Raw genomic sequence first — 27,650 nt, forward strand, 5'->3', positions numbered from 1 at the left:
CTGGGATTATAGGCATCGCCACCACACCCAGCTAATTTTGTATTTTTAGTAGAGACGGGGTTTCTCCGTGTTGGTCAGTCTGGTCTTGAACTCCCAACCTCAGGTGATCCACCTGCCTCAGCCTCCCAAAGTGCTAGGATTACAGGTGTGAGCCTTTTTATTAAGGTGTTAAACCAATCCATGAAGGTGGAGCCCTCCTGGCCTAATCACCTCTTAGAGGCCCCACCTCCCAATACAATTAAATTTCAACATGAGTTTTGGAGGGAACAAACATTCCAGCCATAGCATACAGTACATGATGGTTGTTAAAAATTAAGGATCGTGCACTATTTTTGAATCAGTTATCCTTATCATAGGGGATACCAGATAAACTCTTTTTATTTATAACAATTAGTAACACCATTTAAATTGTATAGTTTTTTTTTGTTTTTGTTTTTGTTTTTGCTTTAAAAGGTATAGCATAAGAATTTTTAGGCTGGGCATGGTGGCTCACACCTGTAATCCCAGTACTTTGGGAGGCCGAGGCGGGTGAATCACAAGGTCAGGAGTTCAAGACCAGCCTGGCCAACATAGTGAAACCGCATCTCTACTAAAAATACAAAAAATTAGCCAGGCATGGTGGCAGGTGCCTGCAATTGCAGCTACTTGGGAGGCTGAGGCAGGAGAATCACTCGAACCCAGGAGGCAGAGGTTGCAGTCAGCCAAGCCATGCCACTGCACTCCAGCCTGGGCAACAGAGTGAGACTCCATCTCAAAAATAATAATAATAAAGAATTTTTAGAGACACTATTATTTAAGGTTATTGGAATAGTGTACAATTACCACGAACACTGAAATTTTAAAGAGGGAAAAGAAGTCCGGGTGCCTTGGCTGTCACCTGTCATCTCAGCAATTTGGGAGGCCGAGGTCGGAGGATCACTTGAGCCCAGGAGTTTAAGACCAGCCTGGGTAACATAGTGAGATGTCATCTCTAAAAAAATTTTAAATATTAGCCAAGTGTGGTGATGCACTCCTGTGATCTCAGCTACTTGGGAGACTGAGGCAGGAGGATCACTTGAGGCAGGGAGATGGAGGCTGCAGTGAGCCATGATTGTGCCACCACACTCCAGTCTAGTTGACAGAGTGAGATGCCATGTCCAAAAAAAAAAAAAAAAGAAAAGAAGAAAGTCATGTAGTAAGAACTTTAAAACTTCAAAGGCTTAATTAGTCTTTTGGTCCAGAATCACTGGAACTACGTACCAGCTACTAAGGAACCTATTTTTCCCCATTAGAATGTCTTATGTATCCATATATTCCTTTTTTGTATCTATAGCTACCATCCTAGTTTTAGTCTTTTCTGTGTTATTCTTGCCACAGTTTATTCATTTAAACAATATATGAGTGTGTGTTCTAGGCCAGGCAGTATTCTCTGTGCTGGAGATAAGTCAGTGAACAAAACAGACAGTAGCCTCTCAAGTGACTTCCTGCTTGTGAACTCTTAGTTTATCAATATGAACTGTTTTTACTGACATTTCTGACACCAAAAGCGTGGGATTTTTTTTCACACCCACACCCAGTTCTGACACCAACCGGGTGTCCTTGTCCTACAATTCAGTTCAATTCTGACCCTAACCACTTGGAGTTAGCACAGACCCCACAGGTTAAGGGGGCTTAGTCTCTTAAAACTGTCCCTCCTTCAGATGTCACCTGCAAGTTCCAGGTTTCCACTTGTACTTTTGGCCAACTGGCCATAAATCAGGGGTTCCCGTGAACCCCATCTGCTCAGGTTGGATAATTTGCTAGAAGAGCAAACAAAACTCAGGGAACCAGTTTACTGGATTACATTCTTGTCAGTTTATTATAAAGAATACAACTCATGAACAGCCAAATGAAAGAGATGCATAAAGTAAAGCAGTGAGTGAGAGAAAGTGAACAGAGCTGCTCTCCCCTCTCATGGGGTGCCACCCTCCGAGCACCTCAAAGTGTTTACCAACCCAGATGGTCTCCAAACACCATTTAAGAGTTTTTTAATTCAGCTTTTATTACATAGGCATGCCTGATTAAATCATTGGCCACTGGTGATTGGACTCAAGCTCCACACCCTCTCCACTCCCTGGGGGTGGGACTGACAATTCCAACTCTAATTACGTGGTTGGTTCCTCTGGAAATCATTTCCCATCCTGAAACTATCTGGGGACCCATGAAATGTCCACCTTATTAGCATAAACTCAGGTATGGTTGAAAGGGCCTTGTTATGTAACAAAAGATGCTCCTATCATCCCTTCTAAATGCCAAGGGTTTTGGAAGCTGTGTCAGGAATTAGGGATAAAAAAACAAAACAAAAATGTGTTTATTGTATCACAATCATGCACCTACTTACAGAATAGTCTTTCTAAAGTATCCCTTGGCAGCTTGGGCAACATAGCGAGACCCAATCTCCAGAAAAAATAAAAATATATGCAGTGCATGGTGGCAAGAGCCTGTAGTCCCAGCTATTCGGGAGGCTGAAGTGGGAGATCTCTTGAGCCTGGGAGGTTGAGGTTGCCGTGAGCTGTGATTACACCTCTGCACTCCAGCCTGGGTGACAGAATGAGACCCTGTCTCAAAAAAATCAAATAAAAATAATCCCCTGGGAATGTATAATGTTCGCATATGGAACATTATATATTCCATATGATTCCGAAGAAAGATATTCCTTGATACCTTTCTACCTGTAGGATAAAATCCAAAATGCTTAACATTCAAATTCCTCCATCAAACTAGGTTCCTAGGCCAACTATTTCAGAGTTAATGTTATTCTTTTTTTTTTCTTTGAGATAGTGCCTCACTCTGTCACCCAGGCTGGAGTGCAGTGGTACAATCTTGGCTCACTGCAACCACCGCCTCCTTGGGCTCAAGCAATCTTCTCACTTTAGCCTCCCGAGTAGCTGGGACCACAGCATGAACCATGCCCAGCTAACTTTTTTTTTTTTTTTGTATTTTTGTAGAAAGAGGTTTTTGCCAAGTTGCCCAGCCTGGTCTCCAACTCCTGGGCTCAAGGGATCTCCCAAAATGCTGAGATTACAGGTGTGAGCCCTTGCACCCTGCTGATGTTTTTCTTAAAATGCAAATTCTTTGGTTCCACTCCATACCTACTGAATTGGCATCTCATGGAAAACCTATACAATTTGCATTTTCAACTAGTATTGTGTATTTTTTGCTACTCAGAGTAGTCCTAAATTAGCATTAGCATCATCTGGAAACATTTTAGAAATACGGAACTCCAGACCCTGCTCCAGACATAATGAATCAGAAATAATATAGACATTCAAGTTTGAAAAGCACTAGGTAATCTTAATGTACACTTTGAAGTTTAAGAATCATTGATCTACCCCCAACCTATCCTTTTTAGCTTATCCCTCAGGGTTGCTCTACATTTATTAATTCAACCAACACCTACTGAGTAGGATATCAAGTATGGCTTCACATAGTCATGGAACTCATACAGAGTTGAAAGGGTATAATGTCTACCCTCCGGACACACTGGGATTAACGAATGAAGCTGGTTACTGCTGCACATGACCAGCCAGTGGCTCTCACCCTCCATTCAGAATAAAGGAATCAATATTTCGGGCACACCCATAACCCATTTATGGTATATTAGTTGGGAGCTCTGCCTTATGTGCTGGTATTTCTTAAGATTTCACTCTTGTCTCTCTTCTCACTGCTCATGCTCCTTTGACAAGATCGTCCACTTCCATGGCTCAGTCACTACATTACGTCTTGACTCTCTCTAGCCCTAACAAAACCGAGTTACCAACTCCTGAACAGAACATGGCTGTCCGTACTAGACCTCTCCACACCAAACCATTGACTCAAACTTGTTTATTAAGGAAGGATCTGTGATGCTACTGTCACTATCCCTAACCTATCAACTTGCTGCCTTCCTCACTTTCCATTTGTGCTTTAACCCTCTGTAGTATTGCATTTGCCCTATTACCCTAAGATTATTGTTACAAAGGTCACTAAGAGTAACCAGTCTCTACATTGCCAAATTCCATCCTTCCTTCCATTCCTCGTCCTCTCCAGCAATTGATAACCTTTTATAACTCACTTCTCCTTTAAACTCTCTGTTGCCTTCATTTTGCCCAATCTGAAGTGCCCAACTCCCCTATCCTTCTGCTTCTATAATATTTCCCCCTTTTACCATGTGAAGAATAATTTTCTAATGTCCCCCTTGGGTTTCTCCAGATACTTTTTCAAAGATTGGAGTTTCCCCAAATTTTATCTAAAGGTCACTGTTCTTATTTTCTGTTTTCACCTTGTCCCCTTCCAATCTGTTCTCCCCAGTGCAATAGGAGTATCAATCTATTATGTCAAGCCTTCCGTGGTTCTTTTCATCTCAAACGGAGTTGAGGTCCTATGTGGCCACACCTCTTCTTTATCTCACCAACCTGATCATCAAATTCTACTCTCCAAGACATAATATCGATTAGAACAAGGATGCTTTCAATTACAAGAAACAAACAGAGAAACCCAACTCAAAATTATTAAATTATACAAAACAAAGTCTGGAGTTTGGAGGCTTCTGGGTTGGTTAATTCAGGAGCTCACTGGTGACACTGAGGAACCAGGTTTCTCTATCCCTTCTGCTTTCACTTTCCTTGGGATACCGGTTTGGTCTTCCAGGATGGCTCTTGCTGAAGGTAGCTGCAGTAATTTATTCTGTTTTTCTGCTTATCAATAAGGAGACCTTTCCCGGAAGCCCTGAGCAGACATCTCATGCATGGCTCATTGGCTAGGTTAGTCATAATTAGTCACCCCTTCCTAAACCATATTGTTGGCCAATCATGTGGGATTACCACAGATCACTTACTTATGTGCTGGAGAATCAAAACTGGGGCTCCTCAGCAAGGAAGAAGGGAGGAATGCATTATCCTACTGTTACATATATGCGTCCATCTTCCTATACATACACTTAAAAGTGCTCATGTCCATATGAAAAATGTATTTATTTCCCGAAGAGAATCAGCCAGAGTCTCATCTGGATACTCTACCCAGCTTCATGTCTAAGATCTCTGGTATGATATGCAGTCTTCTTTTTCAACTGGTGGCTATGGCTCTCTGGTGTCTTGTCCTCGACAGCCACGTCTGATATGAGCACTGGGAAGAATACTCTAAAGCCTCCTCCCTCCCTCCTTCTCTCCTTTCCTTCCTTCCTTCTTTTCTTCCTTCCTTTCTTCCTCCTTCCCTCCCTCCCTCTCTCCCTTTCTCTTTGTTTCTTTCTCTCTCTCTCTCTCTTTCTTTCTTCTTTCTTCTTTTTTTTTAAGACAAAATCTTGCTCTGCTGCCCAGGCTGGAGTGCAGTGGCACAATCTTGGCTCACTGCAACCTCCACCTCCTGGGTTCAAGAGATTCTCCTGCCTCAGCCTCCCAAATACCTGGGACGACAGGCACACACCATCATGCCTGGCTAATCTTTGTATTTTTAGTGGGGACAGGGTTTCACCATATTGGCCAGGCTGGTTTCAAACTCCTGACCTCAGTCTGCCCACCTCAGCCTCCCAAAGTGCTGGGATTACAGGCGTGAGGCAGTGTGCCTGGCCTTAGAGTATATTTCTTTATTTTGTTCTATTTTGTTTTTTGAGACAGAGTCTCGCACTGTCTCCCAGGCTTAAGTGCAATGGCACGATCTCGGCTCACTGCAACCTCTGCCTCCCAAGTTCAAGCGATTCTTCTGCCTCAGCCTCCCAAGTAGCTGGAATTACAGGCGCCCATCACTATGCCCAGCATTTTTTTTTTTTTAATTTTTAATAGAGACGGGTTTTCACCATTTTGGCCGGCCTGGTCTGGAACTCCAGATTTCAGGTGATCCACCCACCTCAGTTTCCCAAAGTGTTGGGATTACAGGCTTGAGCCACCGTACCAGGCCTAGAGTACATTTCTTGATGGTGTGAGCTTGATGTCCTGTCTCAGAGTCACTATTTTCCCAGCCTGAAACACTTGTGTCTCAATGCCCTCCATCCTGCCTTTCCCACCTGGCCCATTACACACCATTCTGGGTCTGCTGTGGGCATTCCACTTCTAAATACTCAATTGTTTATCAGTTTGGATTCTTAGTCATAAGCAACAGAGATGGATTCTGCCTTTCAGCATAAGATAAATTGTATTTGAAGAATATTGTGCTGCTCCCAGAATGGCCAAAAAGTACTAGAAAATCAGCATCAATCTGAGCCACACAGCTAGGAATGAATCCCAGAACTCTATTGCATAACTGGTTGGGTGGGGAAATTGTAGCCACTGTTGCCAAACACTGACACACTCTGTAACACTATCTGCTGTTTTGGGAATTTGTTCTTGACACATGTGCTACTGCACGTGGAGAAGATACACGAAGGTCCTGCCTTGATTTGTTGCTGTTAACTAGCTACTAATTTTAAAGTACGTGATTGGCAGAGCCTAGGTGTGCCCATGCCTTTTACTCCAAGGGAAGATGAAAAAGCAAGTTCAGCTTAAGTTGTTTGGCATTTTCAGCCTTCATAGAGACTGTTTCAGTGGGAAGACTCAAGGAATTCCCCAAACATAAGAAGGGGCTAAATTCTAAGTAGCCCAAAAGAAAGACCTGCTTAAGGGCAAATCCAGTTTTTGTGGGACCAAAACTTACACAGGCTGGTGGGGTTGTGGAAGTGGGGAAGGGATTTATTTAGGGAAAATACATTCAAAATTCTAATAACAAATTAGAAGGTTTGAAGGGGCTTTTCCAAATGAACAGCCCTGAAGCTCTACTTCCGAAATCACTATGTTAGCTCTGCTTTCCAGCCTGCTCTGCTTTGCACAGTTTATCTCATGCTGGTTAACTCCTGCATGTTCTTCAGGCTTCAACTGAGACATTACTTCCTCTTTAATCTCTCCCATTTGGACATATATAACATTATAATTAATGCCTGTTGATATGCATGACTCCAACACTAGATTATTAAGCACCAAGATTGCAGCCATTTTAGTATCGCCAGTCCCTAGCATAATATCTATACACAGTAGGTACTTGATATTTATTAATGAGAAAACTACATATTCACCTTGCCTTTTTCTTCTTCATTTCTTTTTGAGACAAGAGTCTCGCTCTATCACCAGGCTGGAGTGCAGTGGCGCGATTGCAATATCTGCCTCCTGGATTCAAGCCATTCTCCTGCCTCAGCCTCCCAAGTAGCTGGGGATACAGGCACATGCCACCATACCCAGCTAATTCTTTTGTAATTTTAGTAGAGATGGGGTTTCACCATGTTGGCCAGGATGGTCTCAAACTCCTGAGCCTCAGGTGATCCAGCTGCCTCAGCCTCCCAAAGTGCTGGGATTACACGCATGAGCCAACACACCCAGTCTCCTTTTTTTGTTTTAAAGACAGGGTCTCACTCTGCTGCCAAGGTTGGGCACAATAACAGCTCACTGCAGGCTCATCCTCCTGGGTTCAAGCAATCCTCCCATCTCAGCCTCAGGAATAGCTAGGATTACAGGCATGTACCACCACTACCACCAGCTAATTTTTTTCTTGTAGAGACAGGGTTTTACCATGTTGCCCAGGCTGGTCTCAAACTCCTAGTCTCAAGGAATGCTTCTGTCTTAGCCTTGCAAGGTGCTGATTACAAGTGTGAGCCACTGCGCCCAGCCTCCTTGTCTGGTTTCATGCTTGTGTTCTCATGTTGCTTACCACCATCCATATGCTGATGACCATCAATGCTTATCTATAGCTCTAAACTAGTTTTTAAAAAGTAGCTTTATAGAGCGCTAATGGACATCCAGCAAACCACACATATTTAAAGTGTACATACTTTGAAGTCTTACATATGTCTACAGTCATAAAGTCATCACTGTATTCAAGACGGTGAACATACCTTGTACCCCAAAATGTTTCCTTGTGCCTTTTATACTTGAAATTCCTCCTTGCTTTCCAATCTCTGGACCCCCATGCTGTAAACCACTGATCTGTTGTCTGTCATACAGATGTTTTTAAATTTTTCCAGGATTTTATATAAATGAAATTATACAATATGTATTATCTTGTCTGATTTCTTTCACTTAGCATAATAATTTTGAGATTCATCCATGTTGTAGTGTGTAGCAATACTTCATTCCTCTTATTGCTGACTAGTATTCCATTGCATGGCTGCAGTACTGTTTATCCATTCACCTATTGATGTACATTTAGGTTGTTGCCAGTTTTCAAGTATCATTATTATTATTATTATTATTATTTTTTTTTGGGAAAGAGTCTCCATCGCCCAGGCTGGAGTGCAATGGTGCAAGCTCTGCTCACTGCAACCTCTACCTCCCAGGTTCAAGTGATTCACCTGCCTCAGCCTCCTGAGTAGTTAGGATTATGGGTGCCCACCACCATAACCAGTGACTTTTTTTTAGTAGAGACATGGTTTTGCCATGCTGGCCAGGCTGGTCTCGAACTCCTGACCCTCAGGTGATCTGCCTGCCTTGGCCTCCCAAAGTGTCTGGCCTCTAGTTTTCAATTCTTAACCATTGAAATTGCTATAAACAGTCATTCCTGTGCAAACACTGCACGAACATGGTATTTCATATTTCTTGGGTGCTAATTGGGTAGCAGTGGTCTGGCCAAGTTATTTTACAGTTGTGCCTTTTTATGTTCCTTGGTGTATGAGTCTTCCAGTTGCTCTATATCCTTGCCATCATGGTCAGTCTTTCTCATTTTAGCCATTTAAATGGGTGTGTAGTGCTATATGGTTTTGGTTTTAATTTCTAGTTCCCTAATGACTTATAATTGCTGAGTTTTGAGATATCTTTATATATTCTGGATACAAGTGCTTCATCAGATACACAATTACAATTATTTTCATAATGCAGAATCTTTTAAATTTTGGTGAAGTCTAATTTATAAATTTCTTATTTTATGGATCACGCTTTCTGTGTGGTATCCAAGAAATCTTTGCCTAACCTGAAGTCACAAAGATTTTCTTTCTTCTAGAAGTTTTTTTTTTTTTTTTTTTTTTTTTAGACAGAGTCTCACTCTGTTGCCCAGGCTGGAGAGCAGTGGTGTGATCTCAGCTCACTGCAACCTCCACCTCCCAGATTCAAGACATTATCCTGTCTCAGCCTCCTGAGTAGCTGGGACTACAGACACACATCACCACGCCCAGCTTCTTTTTGTGTTTTTAGTAGATACGGGGTTTCCCCATGTTGGCCAGGCTGGTCTTGAACTCCTGACCTCAGTTGATCTGCCTGCCTCGGCCCCCCAAAGAGCTAAGATTGCAGGTGTGAGCCACCCCACCCAGCCTCTTCCAGAAGTTTTATAGTTGTAAGTCCATAAGTCATTTTGAGTTAATTTTTGCATATGGTGCAAGATATGCATTGAAGCTTACTTTTTGGCATACTGTATGTGTATCCAATTTGTTGAAAAGTCTATCCTTTTCAACTATATTTTCTCCACTGAATAACCTTTGGACCTTTTTTAAAAATCATTTGTCCACATATGGTAGGGATCCATTATGGATTCTCTGTTCCATTAATCAGTCTATCTTTGTGCCAATACCACAGGGTTGACAGGTCTTGAAATCAGGTAGTGTTATCTTTCCAACTCTGTTATTTTCCAAAGCTGATTTGGCTATTCTAAGTCCTTTGCATTTCCATTTGAATTTTTTTCCCCCATTTGAATTTTAGAATCAGTTTGTCAACTTCTAAAAGGGAAAAGCCTCTGGGATTTTTAGTTTTATTTTATTTCAGAGATGGAGTCTTGTTATATTGCCTAGGTTGGTCTCGAACTCCTGGCCTCAAGCGAATTCCTGGCCTTCTGCCTCAGCTTCCCAGTAGCTGAGATTACAGGCATGACCATACCTGACTTGGGATTTTGATTGGAATCATGTTGAGTCTACAGGTCAATGTTGGAAGAACTGAGATTTCAACAATATTGAGTCCTCTTGACTCATGAGTTTGTAAGAGCTCTCCATCTTTTAGTCTCTTTAATTTCTTTCAGCAATGTTTTATAGTTTTCAGTGAACATGTCTTGCATATCTTTTGTCAGATTTATTTTTCAGTCTTTAATATTTTTGATGTTACTGTAAATGTCATGGCTTTTTGCATTTAAAATTTTGATTATTAGTGTTTTTGTTTTAAATCTTTTTTCTATTTTATTGACATATCACTCTGTAAAGTGCACAGATCCATATATATACGGTTTATGTATATATATAAACCTCTCTTTGGGAAAGCTTTATTGTGAAAAAGATACAAATAATATATTCTTATTAGATTCAGTTTGAAAGGAAATTATCAAGTTTAATACACTTACTTAAGGATGGCTTCAACATTAGATTGGGAAGGTTTTCTCTTTCAAATGAATGAAAATGATCCCTTTCATAGGAAGATGTTAGGTAATACAGTATAAGTGACTAAATATTTTCACTCTTCAAGTTGAAGACCAATTATCCTTCAAGAAATGCCCCCTAATCCAGCATGGTTACTCTTCACCTTCTTTAAATGACCAAAGCAAAGTACATTGGCATATTTAGTTGTGTCATTTGCATCTGAAAACATATTTTATCAATGACTTCTTAAGCATTTGTCTCTCCTTCCTCCCAAGATTTCAATAAACTGATGCCAAGAATTTATGGGAAAAATTATAAAAGTTTACTAAAAGACAGATATAAAAAACTGAATGAATGAAGCAGGCAATTGTGTTCATGGAGAGGAAAAGGCAATACCAGGGAAATATATTACTTCTCCCCAATGTAGTCTGCAAAATCAGTAAAGTAAACAATTTGTTGTTGTTGTTGCTGTTATTTTTTTAAAGAGAAAGAGCCTCTCACTGTTGCCCAGGCTGAAGTGCAGTGGCACCATCATAGCCTCAACTTCATGGGCTCAAGTGATCCTCCTGCCTCAGCCTCCCAAATAGCTGAGGCAAACGCCACTATGCTTGGCTAATGTTATGTATGTATGTATGTATTTATATATTTATTGTAGAGACAAGGTCTCTCCATCTTGCCCAGGCTGGTCTTAAACTCGTGGGCTCAAGCAGTTTTTCCACCTTGGCTCCCGAAGTGCTGAGATTACAGGCATGAGCCACTGCACCCAGACTGCACAAATCTTGTATATAAGTTGAAAAAAATTTATATCTGAATATACTGCTGTGATTACCAGTCAGATCAAGATATGTAACATTTTGTGTATCCAAGAAGGTTTCTTCATGCCCCTGCTCCCCACCATCCCCGACAACCAGGAGATTCCCTTATGATACCTCCCACTATAGTTTTTTATCTTCATATAAATGGAATTAATCATGTTATATTCTGTCTGGCTTCTTCAACTTATGTATATAAGGTTCAACCATATTGTTGTGTGTGGGGGTGGTTCATTCTTATTCATTGCTATGTAATATTTTGTCTCCAACTTAAGGACATTTAGAATATTTCCAGTTTTTGCTCCTGTGGATAACGCTGCAATGAATATTCTTGTACATGATCATAAATACTCGGGTATATGCCCAGTGGTAGAATTATTGGGTAATATGGTATATGTGTAACTAGCTTTAGTAGATAGTGTCTGATATATTTTGGGTGTGTGTCCTCACCCAAATCTCGTGTCAAATTGTAATCCCCAATGTTGGAGGTTGGGCCTGATGGGAGGTAACTGGATCATAGGGGTGGGTTTCTCACGAATGATTAAGTACCATCCCCGTTGGTACTGTCCTCTCAACAGTGAGTGAGTTCTTGGGAGGTCTGGTTGTTTAAAAGTGTGTGACACCTCCCTCCACCCCACTTGCTCCTGCTCCTGCCATGTAAGATGCCTGCTCTACCTTTGCCTTCTACTATGACTGGAAGCTTCCTGAGGCCTCCTCACAAGCAGAAGCTGCTATGCTTCTTGCACAGCCTGCAGAACTATGAGCCAATTAAACATTTTTTTCTTTACAAATTACTTAGTCTCAGTTATTTCTTTATAGCAATGCAAGAACAGACTAATACAGTGTCACACAGTTTTCCAAAATGATTAACCAATTTAAACTCTCACCAACAATATATGAAACACAGTTGCTCCATATCCTTGTCAATGCTTGGTATTGGAAGTCCTTTTAATTTAAGCCATTCTGGTGATAGTTTTGGTATCTCGTTGTAATTTCAATGTCCATGATACAGATTTTTTTTTTTTTTTTGAGATGGGGTCTTGCTCTGTTGTCCAGGCTGGAGTACAGTGGTGTGATCTCAACTCACTGTAACCTCTGCCTCTTGTGTTCAAGCAATTCTCCTGCCTCAGCTTCCTGAGTAGCTGGGATTACAGGCGCCCACCATCACGTCCAGCTAATTTTTGTATTTTTAGTAGAGACAGGGTTTCACCATGTTGGTCAGTCTGGTCTCGAACTCTTGACCTCGTGATCCACCCACCTCGGCCACTCAAAGTGCTGGGATTACAGGTGTGAGCCACCGCGCTCAGCCACAGCTATTTTTTTTTGAGACAGAGTCTGCCTCTGTTGCCCAGGCTGGAGTGCAGTGGTGCCATCTTGCTCACTGCAACCTGTGCCTCCCAGGTTCCCGTGATTCTTGTGCCTCAGCCTCCCTAGTAGCTGGGATTACAGGTGCGCACCACCATGCCCGGTTAATTTTTGTATTTTTAGTAGATATGGGGTTTTGGAGATCCCTTGAGGCCAGGCTGGTCTCCAACTCCTGGCCTCAAGGGATCCGCCCACTTCGACCTCTCAAAGTGCTGGGATTACAGCCTTGAGCCACTGCACCCGGCCATGATATGGCTATTAATATAGAACTTCTTTTCATGTTGGGCCTATAGGTCAATCTTGAAATTCGCCCTTTCATAGGGTATCCATATTTATTTATTTATTTATTTATTTTTGAGACAGAGTCTTGCTCTGTCGCCAGGCTCCAGGCTGGAGTACGGTGGTGCGATCTCCGCTCACTGCAACCTCTGCCTCCCAGGTTCAAGCAATTCTCCTGCCTCAGCCTCCCCAGTAGCTGGGACTATAGGCGTGCGCCACCACGCCCTGCTAATTTTTTTTTGTATCTTTAGTAGAGATGGGGTTTCACCATGTTGGCCAGGATGGTCTCGATCTCTTGACCTCGTGATCTGCCCGCCTCTGCCTCCCAAAAGGGTATCCATATTTATATGTATATTGGTGCATGGCAGAGACTGATATACAAACCTTGGTGTATGATTGACATACAGTGCAGTGAAGACAAACTGGAGCATACCCGAGAATAACCCTATTCTAAGTAAGTTTGGAATCCCAGGCTAAGGAATCTAGGAGTAGCCAACACTGAAATTCACTCCTTATCTACGAAGGACATCCACACCCCTGCCCCAACCCTTGGAACACAGGCTGTACAGGGGATCAAGGCCCTTTGTTTTGGATTAAAGGAAGGTTGCTAGAAGGAAGGTGCTAAGTGATACAGGGTTTTGGAGTGAAAATGCTATATAGACTACATACTTTTTACAAATGGTAGCAGTTCTCCAGGCCAGCCCACCACCACTCGACCACCCCTGTATGTAGGTCCTGAATAAACCTTATGTTTCCTTCACTGGCTCTGCCTCTCTTGTAGTGCCATCCCAACTGGGATCAATGGGGATCGAGAAGGACAATTGGCCCTTTAGATAACATTTGAAAATTAACCCATGTAATTCACAGTAACATATTATTATTAAAAAAAAATACATATGAGGCCAGGTGAGGTGGCTCACGCCTGTAATCCCAGAACTTTGGGAGGCCGAGGCAGGCGGATCACCTGAGGTTGGTAGTTCGAGACCAGCCTGACCAACATGGAGAAACCCCATCTGTACTAAAAATACAGAATTAGCTGGACATAGTGACTCATGCCTGTAATCTCAGCTACTCCAGAGGCTGAGGCAGGAGAATTGCTTGAACCTGGGAGGCAGAGGTTGCGGTGAGCCAAGTTTGTGCCATTTCACTCCAGCCTGGGCAACAAGAGCGAACTCCATATCCAAAAAAAAAAAAAAGAACATTTCAATAAAGGCAGAAAAAAGCACTTAATATTGAATGCTTTTCTCTTGATGTTACAACCAAGATAAGGAAATCCATTATCACTATTTTTATTCAATAGTGGACACACTAGCCAGCAACAAAACTAAAAGGTATAAAGATTACAGAGAAGTTAGAACATCTTTATTCACAGATTGCAAGATTGTGATCACATAAATTCCAAAAGAATCCACAGAGTATTACAAATGATAAGGGGATTTGGCAAGATGCTTGAATATAACATCAATATGTAAAAATCAATAGCGTTCTATATCCTTACAACAAACGAGAATATAAAAAAATGCTATTCAACATTGCATTCAAAACACTACTCAAGAACAAATCTAATGAAAGATATGTATGATCTCTATACTGCGATCTATCCAAGCACAGCTGCATTAAAATATAAATATGTGTACAATCTACAAAACATTGCCAGGAGAAATTAGAGGCCACTTAAATAAATAGTGGGAAATAATGATATTCATGGATTAAGGAGACTTAATATCGTTAATATGCTAGTTTTCCCCAAACAGATCTATAGATCCAACGCAAGCCCAGTACAAATCCCAGCAGTTTTTTTTTTTTTTTTTTAACTGACAAGCTAATTCCAAAATTCACCTAGAAACACAACGGCCTTAGAATAAGCCAAAGCAATCTTGGGAGAATAAAGCCACAGGACTTCTATACTTATTATAAAGCTACATTAATTAATACAGTTTGGTAGTGGCATAAAGTTAGATAAAGACCACTCCCTCCCGCTCCCCAATCTGCCCCCATCCCTGGTGCTGGCAGCTTTCCCCATCTGCTTGGGTCAAAGGTGCAGAGGGCAGGCCTGACGGACTGGGGTGGGAAACAAAGCGACGCTGAGATCACTTCAGGCCACCTTCCTCCCCTCACTGCCTTTTGATAGAAAAGGTTTTCCTTCTTAGTCTGGGATGCCCACTAAAAAGCAAGCCTGGGCTGTGGAATTATGAGGAAGGGAACGAACATTGTGTGGGCGCCGGCGCGTCTCCCCAGGAACTAGAAGGCTTTTAGCCGCTGTTGGCTCAGGACCACTTCCAGCGAGCCAGCCCTTTTTGATTCCCAGCGCAACGATGGCGGGAATCCAGGCGCCACCCAGGCCTCTTTTCCCTGAAAAGACCACGCAGCCGCCAGTGACATCACGGAGGCGAAAGGGCTTGGCTACCTGTGGCAGCCATGATAAAACCTAGGGAAAACGGAGCTCGAAGTAGCTGGTGTTACTAACGGACATGCAAACGCCCCTAACCGCTGCTCGTTCCTGACGGATAACAGCGTGTTATAAAAGTGCTTCTGAGCTACTGCTCCTGGAGACTCTGTGGGAGCGCCCGCGGGCGTGGGCGCGGTGGAAGAGAGGGAGAAAGCGTAGGCCCAGGCCTCCGTCACCATGGCTGCGAGGGGCGGGGACTGGGAGCGCAGGTCCCGGGCCGGGGTGCGGGCCGGGAGGAGTCGGTCCTCCACTGTCCCAGCCGGCCCCGCGCCCGCGTGTCCCTCCCATCCCGCTGGCGGCACGCTACGTGGCAGCTCGTTGGCTACTTAAGAGGGAAAGTCGGTTGGTGTTTCTGCAGGATTTTCCCCCTTGGGCGGTAGCGGAGCTGGTAAGCCGGATAGTAGCAGCTCTGGCGGCAGCAACAGTGACTACGAGGGATGGCGACGGCTGCAGCAGGACCTGCAACATCCCAGAGGTGCGTGTTTTTCTTTCCCTTTGCTATTTATTTTATCTCCCTTTCCTTGGCTGGTGGACTCTGCTGAAGTCACCTGATCTCAGGTGATCTGCTGCCTCCGCCTCCCAAAGTGCTCGGATTACAAGCATGACCGTGTCCAGCCTTAAATTTTTTTATTGAGATGTATATGATATATATAAATAACACAAATTTTAAGTCTACACTTTGATAAGGTTTAGGTGTGTGTACACCATCCAGATCAAGATATAGAGCATCTCCATTCATAAGGCTCCTTCATGCTCCTTTCCAGCCAATAATTCTTCGTACTGTTCCACTGACTCCTGTTTTGCTTTCCATCACCATCAGTTCATTTTGCTTGTTCTTTACTCATAAACAGAATCATATAGTAGGTGCTTTGTTCAGTGTAGGCAATCTATTTTTGCTTTAATCATTACATGAGTATACATCCATATTGTGTGAGGGAGTAGTTCTTTTGCATTGCTGTGTAGTATTCCATTGTATAATTGTATGAATATATGTTGTGTAAATGTAAATATAGTGCAATTTATTCTAACTGGACATCTGGCTTATTTCTAGTTATTAGCTAGCATAAATAAAGCTTCTGTGAGTGCTCTTGTGTGTATTTTAGTGAACACATGCATTTCTTTCTTTTGATTGTATATACCTAGGAGTAGAACTGCACAGAATAGACATGTGGTTAACACTAGTACCTTGGTTTTTAATGTATGGCTCTTGGACCAGCAGTATCAGCATCACCTGGCAATTCATTAGAAGTGCAAATTCTTATTAAAAGTCCTTATGGACCAGGCATGGTGGCTAATGCCCGTAATCCCAGCACTTTGGGAGGCCAAGGTGGGTGGATCATCTGAGGTCTGGAGTTTGAGACCAGCCTGGCCAACATAGTAAAACCCTATCTCTATTAAAAATACACAAAATTAGCTGGGTGTGGAGGCAGGTGCCTGTAATCCCAGCTATTTGGGAGGCTGAAGCAGTAGAATCACTTGAACCCAGGAGGCAGAGGTTGCAGTGAGCCGAGATCACACCATTGCACTACAGCCTTGGTAAGAGAGCAAGACTCCGTCTCAAAAAAAAAAAAAAAAAAAAAAAAAGTCCTTATGACTCATGTAGTCCAGGACTTCTTACCCTTCCTTTTCACAGTGTACATACGAAAGCAGACCTGGCGGAGTATGGTGGCTCACGCCTATAATCCTACCACTTTGGGAGGCTGACGTGGGAGGATCACTTGAGACCAAGAGTTTGAGACCAGCAGTTCAAGACCAGCCTAGGCAACAAAAAGAGACCCTGTTTCTTAAAAAGAAAACTGAGACCCAAGTAAATCCAAATGATTGGTCATAGAGACACACCAGTTACAGGCAGAAGGGGGGCCTCAGGACACAGGTTTTCCAAATTTTAGTCTAGTGCTACAGAACAGTGGTCCTCAATGGTGTGGTCTCCAGATGAGCTGCAGCATCAACATGTTAGAAATGCAAATACTTATGTATTTATTTCTTTATTTGAGACTGAGTCTCACTCTGTCACCCAGGCTGGAGTGCAGTAGCACAATCATAGCTCACTCCAATGTCTGCCTCCCAGGTTCAAGTGATTCTCCTGCCTCAGCCTCCCAATTAGCTGGGATTGCAGGCATGTGCCACCACACCCAGCTGATTTTTATATTTTTGGTAGAGATAGGGTTTCGCCATGTTGGTCAGGCTGGTTGCAAACTCCTGGCCTCAAATGATCCACTCACCTCAGCCTCACAAAGTGCTGGGATTACAAGTGCAAGCCACCATGCCTGCCCCTAGAAAATTCTCAGGACCCACCACAGACCCAGAATCAGAAACCTTGGGTGTGGGAAGGATGATCATGATAACAATCAGCTGTGTTAAGAAGAAATGTTCTTTTTAAACTGTGAGATGACCTCACAAAGATGAACAGGTCAATGTAAATTTTTAAATTGGTAATGATAAGTGAGGCCAAAACCTTGATGGTGAATATGAGTGTATTTCTCCTGGATTTTCCCAAGGGCTACTTTAACAGCCATTTGGGATTTAGGTCACTTGGTATTATGTGAGTTAAAGTGTACAAATTTTATATAGAGTCATCCACTTAGGAATAAAGGGAAAGTATTCTTATCACATATGCTGTTTCACATTTTTCGTTCAACGACAAAGAATGGACATTAGTAGTGATTGTTGTACTGGAAATCAGGAATCTAAAGATGAGAAAACTGCAATGAGTGAGTTTTCAGTCTACTGGAAAGACAAGTCAACAGATGGTTAAAATATAAGGTAATTACTGTAATGGAGTTGTATATAAAAGAGCGTAGCAGAATAGAATCTGACTGAGGGAGTTAAACGCTTTACAGAGGAGGTTGCAATTCAGTATGGAGAGAAAATGTGTGAATTTTGAGAATCGTTCAAGGCCCAGTATGCATGGTGGTTAAGAGCCCAGGCTCTGGAGTCAGAGACTCTTGGGTCAAAAATCTGGTTTCATGATAACTGTGTAGCTTCAGTAAGCTTCCTGTTATCACTCCAGAGCAGATTTCTCATCTGTCCAATGGGAACAAATACGACCTACTTGAAAGGGTTATTATGAAGATAAGTGAGGTACCCTGTATTACATGCTTAGTACAGTGCCGGGCACATGGTAAAAACTACATAACTGTTCTCTTTGGGAATAATACAAGTTGTTCAGTAGTATTAGAACATAAAATGTGAGGAGGAAAGTGCTAGGAGATAAAGGCTAAACAAGTGGAGAGAGGCCAGGCCATCAGAGGCATTAAATCTCAGCAGATTGTTTTCGGTATTATCATGTGATCATGGAGATCTGTGAAGAATTTGGAGGAAGGAAATTAAATTTTCTGAATTACAAAACCTACTTTAAAAGCAGAGTAGATAATGAATTGGATAAGGCACAAGAGATAGTGGATAGCAGGAAGACTATGGTACAGAACAGGTCAAAGATGAATATCTTCATGTAGGGCAGTGATTGAGGGCATGGAGGGGAGTTGTTTCATGTAAAATGCACTGGACTTGGTGATGATTGGAATATGAGGGATGACTCCCGAGTTTCTGGCTGGGGGAATGTAGTAGGAATTGGTGACATTCACTTATATAGCACTTAGGATGATAGCACTTTGCATATTGTGTTCAGCATGGGGGAATAGATTTGAAGAGAGGAAGTAGTGTTAGATTTTGAATATTTGTACATGAATTGCCTCTGGGACATTTCGGGTGAAGTCTGGAGAAAACTATGCTGATATTGCTCAGAAGCACTGTCTAGGCACCCGAGATAGACTTGAGTCATTAGCATGATTCAAGATGTGTGTGGGCTGGGTACAGTGCTGCACACCTGTAATCCCAGCACTTTGGGAGACTGAGGCTGGTGGATCATCTGAGGTCAGGAGTTCGAGACCAGCCTGACCAACATAGTGAAATTCCATCTCTACTAAATACAAAAAATTAGCTGGATGTGGTGGCGCATGTCTGTAATCCCAGCTATTCAGGAGGCTGAGGCAGGAGAATCGCTTCAACCTGGGAGGTGGAGGTTGTGGTGAGCCAAGATGGTGCCATTGCACTCCAGCATGGGTAACAAAAGGGAAATTTTGTCTTAAAAAAAAAACAAGCAAAAAAGATGTATGTGAAGCCCCTGACACCACTTAGAGTCAAAGAATGTTTCTAAAAGGGGAGGAAGTCTAAGTACTGAGCTCATGGAAAACATTATTATTATTTTTTGAGATGGAGTTTTGTTCTTGTGGCCCAGGCTGGAATGCATTGGCATGATCTCAGCTCACTGCAACCTCCACCTCCGAGGTTCAAGTGATTCTCCTGCCTCAGCCTCCCGAGTAGCTGGGATTACAGGCATGCACTACCATGCCCTGCTAATTTTTGTATTTTTAGTAGAGACAGAGTTTCACTATGTTGGCCAGGCTAGTCTCAAACTCCTGGTCTCAGGTGATCCACCTGCCTCGGCCTCCCGAAGTGCTGGGATTACAGGCATGAGCCACTGCACCAGGCCAGGAAAATACCAGGCCAGTTTTTAAGAGGCAACAGAATGGCTGAAAGGCCTGGTTATTATTGTCAGGGGCCACAGAGAGATCAAGTCAGATAGGATCAGTTGGATTTGATAAGGTATTACTAGTGGCTTTAAGATTAAGACTAGAGAGGCATATATTTTTCTATTTTGTGGCAAAGGTGATGCAGTCGAAGTAGAGATATGGAAAAGGCTGAAAAAAGTCTGCAAGGAGAGAAATCAATACTTTTGATTGAGTGCTTAGTAGATGCCAGGTATATATCTAAGTAAGCCCAAAATCCTGGAGTGATCTTCAGTTTCTCTTATCCCACATGTTCAACCCATTAGCAAGTCTTGCTGGTTCTAATATATTCCAGCTCATTGTATTTCTCTTCTTCACCTCTGTGGCTAACATCCTTTTCTAGCCTAGACTTAATGTAGTAGTTTCCTAAGAAGTCTCCATTTCCAGTCCTGATTTCTTGTAATGCATTCACCATGCAGCAACCAGAATGACATTTTAAAAAAGTAAATTGGACCATCTTTCTCTCCTACTAACAATGAACTTTCCATGGCTTTCCATTACACCTTAGGTCCAAATTCCTTATAGCAGCCTGCAATGTACACAGTGAGGCCCTTGAAGTCGCATCTTACAGCTTCTTTGCTCCCTTAGTTTGAGCCACACTTTCTTTCTGTTGATTGAAGTAACCCCATGTGAGTTGAGGGGGCATCTGTATTCATTGCTTTGTCAGAATTATGCTATTAGGTTAAAGCAAAGTCAGTGACACATGTGGCTATTGAAATAATTGTCCCATTTAAGAACACTACCAAATCCCTAGAGTTTGTAGGCAGTTGGCAGAAAATAAAAGTGTTCCTGGACTTGGCCTTGATTTCCCTAATTGTGTAATCTCTTACATCATTATTTTTCCAGCTACCACACCTATAGGTTATGACCGTACAGGGTGAAAAAGTTTTAATCTCTCTAATGTTAACTCTTGATCAGTTGATATAGCTATCTATTAGATTGTATTTGGGCTTGGAACGGAATGTTTAATTGTATTTTATTAGCATTGTGTGCTATTGATAGAGGATAGAAGGGCCAGGTAAGCTTGATGGTGTATATATTGATTGTCTTAACCTGCCTGAGCTCTAGATTTTAGTCTTTTTTTATTGGACAGCTTCACATTTTCTGGAATCTCAAATCTATATGGTATTTGAATCTTCTCCAAATTAGAAGGAAAAAGTCTGTAATGGTCAATGTATATCAGTTAAACTCTTCAGAATATGTGAGGTGATAATAATTGCCATTTATTGAGTTCTGTAGTCCAGGAGCTAAATGCTTTACAATACAGAGATACTACATTAGATTTTCTACTTTTGGGAGGAGGGACAGGGGAAGGGAAGATCCTCTTAGGAAAAACTCCAAGATTACATCCCTGTTATCTTTCCTCCAAATAGTTTCTAATAATAAGTTATTTGTTTAAAAATTATGTTTTAATTAGAATTTGATGGCTTTTTAAAAACTTTTACTGACACTCAACATGTTTGTTTTTATAGGAGCTGACTAAGACTTTGGAACAGAAACCAGATGATGTACAATATTATTGTCAAAGAGCTCATTGCTTGCCACATTATTCTTGGAAATTACTGTGCTAATTTTTCTTACAAAGTATATTGTCCCTTTTTAATAAGTTACTTATACATTTTACTCATGATAAATTAATGAAATAAAGGTTGTCTTTGAGGATTTTTTAATTGGCCTTTCATGTAAGGAAAAGTAGCTCAAAGTGTGACATACATGTTGAGCAACACCTATTTAAATTTTATGGATGTCTCTTTTTCCTTTATTTAATGGCACCAATTCCTACTACATTCACCCATGTATATTACCTATTTAAATTTTATGGATGTCTCTTTTTCCTTCAGTATATAGATTTCATTCATACTTATTGGGTAGGATGATAAAGAATAGTATCAGGCCGGGCGCGGTGGCTCAAGCCTGTAATCCCAGCACTTTGGGAGGCCGAGGCGGGTGGATCACGAGGTCAAGAGATCGAGACCATCCTGGTCAACATGGTGAAACCCCGTCTCTACTAAAAATACAAAAAATTAGCTGGGCATGGTGGCGCGTGCCTGTAGTCCCAGCTACTCAGGAGGCTGAGGCAGGAGAATTGCTTGAACCCAGGAGGCGGAGGTTGCGGTGAGCAGAGATCGCGCCATTGCACTCCAGCCTGGGTAACAAGAGCAAAACTCCGTCTCCCCCAAAAAAAAAAAAAAAAAGAAAGAGAATAGTATCATATTTACTATTTGACAGAGTATTAAAATGAAATGCTCTTTTTTGTATTTTTTTATTAAAAAAAATGTGGGCAGGCATGGTGGCTCACACATGTAATCCCAGCACTTTGGGAGGCCAAAGCAGGAGGATCACATGAGGTCAGGAGTTTGAGTTCAGCCTGGACAACATAGCAAGACCCTATTAGTCTATATTAAGAAATACTGTATTTCTGTATTGTGTCACTTTAAAAAATTATTATGATAAAGAATCTGGAGAGGGAAAAACTGAATTTTTTTTTTTTTTTTTTTTTTTTTTTTTTTTAGACAGAATTTTGCCTAGGCTGGAGTGCAGTGGCGCAATCTCAGCTCACTGCAGCTTCCGCCTCCCAGGTTCAAGCAATTCTCCTGCCTCAGCCTCCTGGTAGCTGGGACTATAGGCACGTGCCACCATGCCTGGCTAAATTTGTATTTTTAGCAGAGATGGGGATTCACCATATTGGCCAGGCTGGTCTCACACTCCTGACCATAGGTGATCCTCTCACCTCAGCCTCCCAAAGTACTAGGATTATAGGCATGAGCCACTGCACCCAATCACATTACATAGATGATGCTAATGAGAAAAAGAGATGAATTTTGTGACACAGCTTTATTCATTGCCTGAAGAGCTTTAAGAAGTAAGCTAAATGTTAAGCCAAAAGGAAGGTACAAGAGTAATATTTATTTGAATTCTGTCTTGGATTAGCTTTTCCTAATTTAAAACCATTTGGTGTTTCTAGCAACTCAAAAACTTAGAAATCTAAAACTGATTTGTATTCTGTGTGTATTCATTAGGATCTGTAAATAACTGACGAAAACCCATCTTTAATCCCAGCACTTTGAGAGGTCAAGTCGGGCAGATCACAAGGTCAGGAGATCAAGAACATCCTGGACAATATGGTGAAACCCCGTACCTACTAAAAAAATACAAAAATTAGCTGGGTGTGGTGGCACATGCCTGTAGTCCCACTTACTCAGGAGGCTGAGGCAGGAGAATCGCTTGAACCTGGGAGGTAGAGGTTGTAGTGAGCTGAGATTATGTCACTGCACTCCAGCCTGGCCACAGAACAGGACTCTGTCTCAAAAAAGAAAGAAATTACAAAGGAGTCTCAAATAAATTCAATTCAGGAGGCAAAATAAAGCCACTTTTCTTTAGTTGAAAGGTATGGAGAATTGGCTTGCTTAATCAGTATGTTTGTGCAATAGAAATCAGATAAATAAGGCTGGGCGCAGTGGCTCATGCCTGTCATCCCAGCACTTTGGGAGGCTGAGGCAGGAGGATCACCTGAAGTCAGGAGTTCGAGACCAGCCTGGCCAACTTGGTGAAACCCCGTCACTACTAAAAATACAAAATTAGCTGGGCATTGTGACGCATGCCGGTAATCCCAGCTACTCAGGAGGCTGAGGCAGGAGAATCACTTGAACCAAGGAGGTAGAGGTTGCAGTGAGCTGAGATCATGTCACTGCACTCCAGCCTGGGCAACAGAGGGAGACTCTGTCTCAAAAAAAAAAAAAAAAAAAAAAAAGAAATCATATAAATAACTTTGCCTATAAATGTACTGTTACCTGAAAACACTTTCTTTTTATGTTTTAATAGGCTCAGAATCTGAGGTGGTAAGTCCAGAGTTTTCATTCTTCATGTTTTTATTATATTAAATTTCAAGTGCCAAAAATATTTGAGACAGGACTCAGATTGAGCTGTCAGTTAAATATTAAGCAATTCTGTTTAAGTACTGGTTCCTCTAGGAACTGAAATAAAATCATTTTTTGATACATATAGAAGTTTCTAGTCATGAAAATTATTAGGCTATTTCAATAAATTTAGTGTGTGGTTAAAATTGATTTGGTGGTCAAGATGATTATTTATCTGTTCCTTACTAAAACCTTATCACATTTATTTAGGTCCAACAGTTTGAATCACTTGCAGGGCTTTTTATGATAAGCTAAGACAAACGTTAAGGAAAATTGGAAATGTTTATCCCTAATTCAATGTAATGTTTATTGTTTTGGACATGAAGACCTTCAAGTCTTTCAGTGTTAAAAATTATGGTGGAGTTGAAGTAACTTTTTTTTTTTTTTTTTGAGACAGAGTCTCGCTCTGTCACCAGGTGCCAGGCTGGAGTGCAGTGGCTCAATCTCGGCTCACTGCAACCTCTGCTTCCCGGGTTCAAGCAATTCTCCTGCCTCAGCCTCCCACTGCAACCTCCGCCTCCCGGGTTCAAGCAATTCTTCTGCCTCAGCCTCCCGGAATAGAAGTAACTTTTAATTTTTTTTTTTTTTTTTTAAAGACAGGCCTTGTTCTGTTATACAGGCTGGAGTAGAGTAGTGCCAGCATAACTTACTGCAGCCTCAAATTCCTGGACTCAAGCAGTCTTCCTACCTCATGTTCCCAAGTAGTTGAGACTATAGGCGCATACCACCCCACCAAGCCTGCTAATATATTCTATTTCTTTAAATGCTTTTTAGGCTGGGCCCGGTGGCTCACACCTATAATCTCAGCACTTTGGGTGGCTGAGGCTGGGCAGATCAGTTGGGGTCAGGAGTTCGAGACCAGCCTGGCCAACATAGCGAAATCCTGTCTCTCTAAAATATACAAAAATTCACCACGCGCCTGTAATCCCAGCTACTCAGGAGGTTGAGGCAGGAGAATCCCTGGAACCTGGGAGGCAGAGGTTGCAGTGAGCCAAGATCATGCGACTGCACTCCAGTTTGGGCAACAAAGCGATACTCTGTCTGAAAAACAAACAAAAACAATAAAACAGTTTTTACTTATTTATTTTAATTTAATTATATTTTTGAGTTGCTGAATCTTAGAACTGGCCATTTTATATAAGTAACATTTTGTAATCACACTTTTAGAAGTTTTCTGTTATTTAAAGTTCTGTTATTTTAGAGGAAAAAAATCTTTTTAATTGAAACTAATAAAATGTTTAAAATGCTGAACATTCTCATTGTTTTGCAAATACTAGTATTATTTAACAATTACAGTTACCATACTTTGTCTTTGAAGAGTTTTCATGTAGCTATTTCATATCAAAATCACTGCAGTGTTGGGTAAATTAATAAAACAGGCATTTTAATATATAATTGCTAAACTGACTTGTAAGTATCTTTCTCTTTCAACTTGACAGAATCAATCTGCATCCCAATGGATTCATCAGTCAAAAATCAAGTGTTTCTTTTTCATAAGACAATGAATGATAAATACATCTAAAGGGGGAAAAACCCTGTAGTTTAAACAAATCCTTACCATGTGATTTTAAGTGTTTCTTTGTTTTCAAAAATTGTGTTGCAGCCTTATGTAAAACTAATTTTAAGGCTGTTCAAGGATTAGTATTTATACTTAAATTCAAATCATTTCTAATCTTTAAAGTTGCTTCACTTGGTTTCATATTATGTTAGCTTTCCATATGTTAAGGAGTCTTTTCCAGTTAAATTGATGTTACTACGTAGGTAAACAAATTAGTAGTAGGCTTAACAGAATTGTAACTTGCCCTGCCTTTAATATTTGGAGTAAATTTTTCATAGGAACATTCTTCATGAGTTGGAAGTTAATATTGCTGAGTACAGCAGTTATAATAATGAATAAGCAACTAGCAAGTCTTTGACTTTATTTTTACTTATTCATTGGCCTGTGTACAGCTTATATTCTCAGAACTGTAACAGAAAGAAACACAAGCCATTGATTTGGAGCTTTGCATCCTTACTGAATTGCAAAGGGAAACTGAGACTCTTAAAGTTCATTTCTTTAATCAAGGTGCTTTTTGATATAATTATCTAAAATGGCTTCGAAATGTTAAAAAATAATGTATTTGTGGTCATCGTGGGGAGATACAGGATGAAACTCCAAGTACCCAATAGATAAGGAACTTTGACTTGCCCTGGTGGCAGCAGCAGAGGTAGGGCACATAACCATCAAATAATAATTAAGGTGTTTGGGACATAAAAAAATCTGGCCAGACACAGTGGCTCACTCCTCAGTAATCCTAGCATTTTGGGAGGCTGAGGTGGGTGGATCACCTGAGGTCAGAAGTTTGAGACCAGCCTGGCTAACATGGTGAAAGCCTATCTCTATGAAAAATACAGAAATTAGCCACATATATTATAAATTGAAAGGGACAAGAAATTAAGAATGATAATTTTTTGCTATCAGGGCTATTTTACCTCTCAAATTCTTGCACAGTAAAGTATAAAAATCCACTTAGCTTGTGTGGTATTTGTGCAGTTATTAAAACAGATATAGTGCTTTTCATAAAGAGTTTTTTTTTTTTTTAAAAAGATAGATATAATAATCAGACTGTCTTTAAGATTTGATACTGACAATGTCTCTTCTCTTGAACTTGTCAGTTTGGTCTGTTTTGATGTACAAATACTTTTCTCCTCTTACTTCATACAGTTGAAAATACAAACTACTATAAAGATGAATCTGCTTTTTTGTTGTGTTTTTTAATTAAGCTGAATTTTAGGTTACTTTATTACGAGGGAACAATGAATAATTTAAATTATAGTTTAAGTAACTAAGTTTAGATTCCTTTATATTTTCAAAAAGAAATAAAGATATACAATAGAATTAATATTCAGAGAATATTTAATTCTATCACTCAAAATATGTAGATAGAACTACAGGTGGCTCATGCCTGTAATCTCAGCACTTTGGGAGGCCAAGGTGGGCGGATCACCTGAGGTCAGGAGTTCAAGACCAACCTGCCAACATGGTGAAACCCTGTCTCTACTAAAAATACAGAAATTAGCCAGGTGTGGTGGTGTGTGCCTGTAATCCCAGCTACTTGGGAGGTTGAGGCAGGAGAATCACTTGAGCCCAGGAGGTGGAGGTTGCTGTGAGCTAGATCACACCACTGCACTCCAGCCTGGGTGACAGAGAGAGACTCTGCCTCAATTAAAAAAAAAAAAGTAGACAATAGAGTAATTTAGTAAGCAGAGTACTGAACTTATCTGATAATCAAATCGGACTCTGGATCTTTGCTTGCCCTGTGAATTTTGTCTAGGCACAAAATGACTATGACAATTTTCAGTACCTTTGAAAGGAGGGCTGTGAACCAAATGAGCCCTGGAGTCCTAGCTGTAAAATTATATGAGGTATAATGATAAATTAGCTAAGGGGAATAAATGATATAGGTAGACTTTTTCCATTACTACTGCTTTATTTATTTACTTACTTACTTTTGAGACAGAGTCTTGCTCTGTTGCCCAGGCTAGAATGCAGTGGTGCAATCCCAGCTCACTGCAACCTCCACCTCCTGGGTTCAAGTGATTCTCCTGCCTCAGTTTCTCAAGTAGCTGGGACTACAGGTACCCACCACCATGCCTGGTTGATTTTTATATTTTTAGCAGAGATGGGATTTCACCATTGCTGGCCAGACTGGTCTCGAATTCCTGACCTTAAGTGATCTGCCCACCTCGGCCTCCCAAAAGAACTGGGAATATAGGTGTGGGCCACAGCGCCTGGCCACTCCTTTTTTATACAAAAGTTCTGCAGCATACTGTGTTATTATTTATTAAGTTGAAGTTCTAAGGACACGTGAAGTTTCCTATTGTGGAATAGGTTCAGGATTGACCTGTGTCATGAAGAATGGTAACTGGGCCTGCAGAAAGGAGACATCTTCAGAGCATTGGAGCAGGAAGTGCAAAGTGAAGTCGTTTTTTGCA

At 41.3% G+C, this 27,650-nt stretch overlaps 1 long non-coding RNA gene across 1 annotated transcript; it reads left to right on the forward strand.

Annotated features, from left to right (window-relative positions):
* Positions 1–7,758: 7,758 nt before the first annotated feature.
* Positions 7,759–26,408, forward strand: LOC116562515. The gene is made up of 2 exons (XR_004273985.1): positions 7,759–7,792; positions 26,077–26,408. It is a non-coding gene; the product is annotated as an uncharacterized LOC116562515 (long non-coding RNA).
* The last annotated feature ends 1,242 nt before the right edge of the window (positions 26,409–27,650 follow it).

This window comes from Sapajus apella, unplaced genomic scaffold, assembly GCF_009761245.1.
Source record: "Sapajus apella isolate SASKATOON/1434 unplaced genomic scaffold, GSC_monkey_1.0 scaffold32, whole genome shotgun sequence".
Taxonomy (NCBI): domain Eukaryota; kingdom Metazoa; phylum Chordata; class Mammalia; order Primates; family Cebidae; genus Sapajus; species Sapajus apella.